Raw genomic sequence first — 5,275 nt, 5'->3', positions numbered from 1 at the left:
TCAAGTTCGATAGTTACATGCTTGAGATAGGATACAGGAGATGTCAGGAGGATCACTGTTGCTACTTCCGAGACTTCGGCACATCTTACATTATCTTGCTATTATATGTTGATGACATGTTAGTTGCAGGAGCTAGCATGCATGAGATTGCAAAATTGAAGCTGAAGCTGTCAAGAAAATTTGCAATGAAGGATCTAGGAGCAGCGAAACAGATCCTTGGGATGCGGATCAGCAGAGATAGATCTAAACATATCCTCAGACTATCTCAGGCAGAGTACATCAGCCGAGTACTCAGGAGATTCTGCATGGAGGGTGCCAAACCTGTTGGCACACCGCTGGGTGCCCACTTAAAGCTTTCAAAAGGGCAAAGTCCGAAGACACGGGAGGAGGAGCTTCAATATGTCAAAAATCCCGTATGCATCGGCAGTGGGAAGCTTGATGTACGCTATGGTGTGTACGAGACCAGACATTGCTCAAGCAGTGGGAGTTGTGAGTCGCTTCATGAGCTGCCCAGGCTTGGAGCATTGGCGCGCGGTCAAATGGATACTGAGGTATCTGAGAGGCACGGAGCACATGTCATTGTGCTATGAAGGTTCTGAGATCCGGTTACAGGGCTATGTGGACTCAGACATGGCAGGGGACTTGGACGGCAGGAGGAGCACGACAGGGTACTTGTTCACCTTGGGCAGTGGAGCCGTCAGTTGGATTTCCAGGTTGCAACCAGTTGTTGCATTGTCGACTACGGAGGTGGAGTATGTGGCAGCCACAGAGGCATGCAAGGAACTAATATGGCTTCAAGGCTTGATGAAGGAGCTTGGGAAGGAACAGAAGGATTGCATGTTATATTCAGATAGTCAAAGTGCAATTCATCTGGCGAAGAATTCAGCTTTCCATTCAAGGACGAAACATATTGACATACGGTACCACTTCATGAGGTCATTGCTCGAGCAGGGACTTGTCAAGTTGGAGAAGATTCATACAAGTCAGAATCCTGCAGATATGTTGACGAAGGTCGTCACGGTGGAGAAGCTGAGGAGTTGTTCAGCTTCTGCTGGTCTTCATGCTTGAAGACGTTGAGGAGGCATCGTACCGATCTCACTAGGATGATCCAGTTTCAGTGTGAGCACAGAGGAGAACCAAGTAACAAGAGGATATACCCAAGGTCTCCAAGTGGGAGATTGTTGGGGTATGTGGAGACCATTGGTGATGAAGAGAATTGAAGGAGAATTAATTCTGCATAGTTCTGTCTGGCGGACTGTCAGAGTCGACTCGAGCTACAGTCGAGTCGACTCGGAAACAGTCGAGTCGACTCGAGGCCTGTCGAGTCGACCCGAGAGGAGAAAAGCCGCAAAAAACCATGTTTCTATCTGGACTGTCAGAGTCGACTCGAGCTACAGTCGAGACGACTCCAAGCATCGTCGAGTCGACTCGAGCCACAGTCGAGTCGACTCGAGATCGTGCCAGTTATACTGGAAGTTGTCCAGACGTGCCAGAGCCGACTCGAACTTCAGCCGAGTCGACTCGGGCTCGCGGGAAATCATACGGATGAGTTTTCTTTTGGTGTTTTGTTGGCGTTTTGACGGCTATGATCATCTGAAGGTCTTGAGACTATATATAGGACTCATGAGAGCCTTAGGTAAGTAGTATTGGCCGTATATTTGAGAGAGACTCTTGTTTGTGAGGCTAGGATTCTAGAGAAGAAGAGGATTGGGATCCTACTTCTTGTGCAAAGGAAATTCTGTGTGAATCTCTTGTAGATCGATCGCTTGTGATCGTTCGGGTGTGTACTATCTCTGTAATAAGTTCATCCTAATTGAGATTTGGAGCGGTGGAGGACGTAGGCTACTTGTAGCCGAACCTCGTTACATCTTTGTGTTTGCTTTGCTATTTTCTTCCTTCTTCTTCCTTTGATCTTTGATAATCCGTTGCGGTGCTCAAGTGTTTTACCCTATTGATACCAGGGGTAATCTTTTGCCCTTCGTAGCGGAGCGAAGAGGTGATCCTTGAGTCCGGTGTCGAGGGAGCGAGAGAGTGCTTATCCGTTTCTTCTCTCTTTGCTTGTCCGACGTCGGTGGCGGCGCCGGTGTGAGTGGGTTCCGGCGCGGGCGCTGACAACACCATCCGCGATCTGTCCTCCGCTTCTTCTTCCGCGATGCATCCGGAGCCAGCCATCACGTTGATCCCGCGGCTCCTCCCATCGAGTATCCCGGATTTGCATCCCCACCGGCACGCTCCCAAGGGATCCATCATCGGGTGAGAGGGTCCATATGAAGGAGCCATCGGCAGGAAGGGAGGGGGAGAGCTGGGTTGTGAAAGAAACAGGGGAACCCCTGTTTCGGTGAAGAGAAGAAGAGAGGTTCGGTTGGGAGAAAAAGAAAAGAAAAGAAAAGAGGGGGGGGGGGGGGGAAGAGAATAGTTTGTGATATTTTTGGAAGAATGGGAGGTGAAGGCTTTCATTTGAAGATGGAAGGACATCCGGCCACCATGCGCGGCTGAACACCTAGTCTAGGGCTGGATGAAGCCCTAGCAATGTATCAGGGCATTGTAGTTCTTATTTTTATTATTATTTTGGAGCTTGTTTAAATTCTTATTTTCAATGAAATATTCCTTTATGATATTTAAACTTTGAGCATGCTAGTTACTAATCATGTTTGCTAAAGTAGTCTAAGATGATTCATGCCTAGGAAGATGAAGTGTGCTGCATCCTAGATTAGCATACTTAGGTAGACACTTCATGCTACACCGAAGATGGATCTTCCTAACACTCTTTATGTTTTTATTTTAAAAGGCTTGTAGCCAATTTGCATGCCTCTCCAAAAGATAAAAATTAAGAACACAGTTCCTAATGCAATGCTACGCGGTGGATTCCAAACCCTAGATCTATCTACTTTGATAAATTTCAATTCGTACTCATAGATTAATTTAGTTAAATCAAGTTAGCAAATCCTTCTTCTTGATTTATTTTTAAAAGAAAAATAACTTATTCTTCAATCCCTGTGGACCGACACCCGTAATCACTATCCTACAGGATACGTGCTATTGCGTGGTTTATTTTTGAAATTGAAATAACCGATCAATTTTTGGCGCCGTTGCCGGGGATTGCTAGCATAGTTATTTTTCCTATCATTAAAAAAAATTTAATTAATTAAAAAAACAAACTTTCAAAAAATATATATATATATCTAAAATAAAATAAAAAAATATTTTCTATTATTGTAATTTTTTATCTCCTTTTTCTCTTCTACTATTTTTTTTTTAATTTTATTATTATTATTTTTCTTTTGGTCTTATTTGATCAGGAATCGAAGAGGAGATCTGGGCTATCAAAAAGGAATGCTTTAGAGGTTTGCTTAAAAAAAAATTTAAATTGCTGGGGAAATTTCCTTTGGTAACCTCTAAACCTTTCTTATTTAAATTAATTATTAGCTTGGAATTTTGTGGTGATTGTTTGATTTTAATTTCAGCAAAAGTGTGAATGCATGCTTGATACACATACACAAATTAATCCGCACATAGTAAGGAAAATCACCCCAACAAGATAAGAGCCGGATTTCATCACCGGACTCTTGCCCAACTTAGGTGAACTCAATCTCACATAGTGTCACTTTAATTAAAATCAATTAGACGTTGGCTCCTAGGGACATTCGAGCTCAATAGGACGAAGATCACCGAAAGTTGCACCAATTTCGCTCTGTGGCTTAGTTGATGTCTAGGCAAGCTTTGTCCCTATAAGGAAGACAGTTCATCTGTTCGAGGCAAGTGGGTTTTAAGTGGGACCTTTGCGAACGCATCGTGACCCCTCCACTTACCTGGGAGCTTACCTGGTCAACTCGGTTCATTAGACCGGATTGGAGGCTTAGGTGCCCTCTTCAAACTACTTAGGAGCTGTCTAGTGATTTTAGGACAAAGACTAGGATTGATATGCTTTTCTCTTTTATTGCATGCTTGATTGATCGAGTACTAGTGTATGCAAGGTAGTCGTTCTAGAGTACGAAACCTATTACCTTTTGACCCTGAAATAGAACGAACCCTTAGGAACATTCGAGCTAAGATCAAAACATTAGGATCATCCCCACCTCCTGAGATGGTTGAAGAACAATCCAAACTCCTGAGGGAGTACTTTACTCCCACCATTTACACTTCCCCATCTTGCATTCGATTACCTGAAGTAGCAGCTGTACAATATGAAATAAAATCTAGTGTGATCCAAATGCTCCCATCTTTTTATGGGCTCACCAATGAAGACCCATATAAACACCTAGATGAATTCCTTGAGATTTGCACCACTGTCAAGATTCAGAACTTTACTGATGATGCTCTAAAACTTAGATTATTTCCCTTCTCCCTTAAAGATAGAGCCAAACAATGGCTGAATTCTTTAGAAGCCAACTCGATTCGTTCTTGGGATCAAATGCAACAAGAATTCCTTAAAAAATACTTTCCCATAGGAAGAACGAACCAGTTTAGACGTGCCATTACAAGCTTCTCCCAAACTGAGGGAGAAGAATTTCATGAAACTTGGGAGAGATTTCGAGACCTAATCCGTAAATGCCCTCATCATCAAATACCTAAGTGGCAGCTAGTGCAATGTTTCTATGACGGATTGACTGAACGAATCCGTCAGATGATTGATGCTGCATGCGGGGGGACTTTCATGCTTCGAAATGAGCATGAAGCATGGCAACTATTTGAAAATCTTAATGAAAACTCCCTCCACCATGCTTCATGTTCTCGTCAAGCACCCCCGAATTTTCAAAGAAAAGGGGCCATTTGTGAAATAAGTCATTCTATGGACCTGTCTAGCAAGGTAGATGCATTGTCCCATAAGATTGACCAACTAATGATAGGAGGACATGTCGTTAGCTCTTCCCAAGCACAAGTATGTGCTATCTGTTCTAGCCCATCGCATCCTATTCATGAGTGCCCCTCAGCACCCCAATTCTCCGAACTCGTGCAAGAACACATCAATGCTGCCCAAACACAGCCCAGACCGGGTAATGACCCCATTTTCCAATACATATAACCCGGGTTGGCGGAATCATCCAAATTTTTCTTGGAGGCAGCAAGCTTCGAATACTACCCAACCCTACTCCCAAAATTTTCAAAACCCTCAGAATTTTCATCTCTACGTCCCTCAAATCAATTTCAACACCCTCCTCCTCCAACCCCAAAGAAATACAGCCTTTGAGGAGAAGGTGTTGACTGCCCTTCAAGGTTTGGAGGCAAACACACAACTATTGCACTCTCACACACAATCAATTGCTAAGCTAGAATC

General features: G+C 43.7%; 1 non-coding gene across 1 annotated transcript; it reads right to left on the bottom strand.

Moving 5' to 3' along the window:
* Positions 1 to 4,460: 4,460 nt before the first annotated feature.
* On the bottom strand, positions 4,461 to 4,566 carry LOC120107573. Its single transcript, XR_005509292.1, has one exon. It is a non-coding gene; the product is annotated as a small nucleolar RNA R71 (small nucleolar RNA).
* Positions 4,567 to 5,275: the final 709 nt, after the last annotated feature.

The sequence above is a fragment of the Phoenix dactylifera genome, unplaced genomic scaffold (genome assembly GCF_009389715.1).
Source record: "Phoenix dactylifera cultivar Barhee BC4 unplaced genomic scaffold, palm_55x_up_171113_PBpolish2nd_filt_p 000907F, whole genome shotgun sequence".
NCBI lineage: Eukaryota > Viridiplantae > Streptophyta > Magnoliopsida > Arecales > Arecaceae > Phoenix > Phoenix dactylifera.
This window is presented reverse-complemented; position numbering and strand designations above follow the sequence as displayed.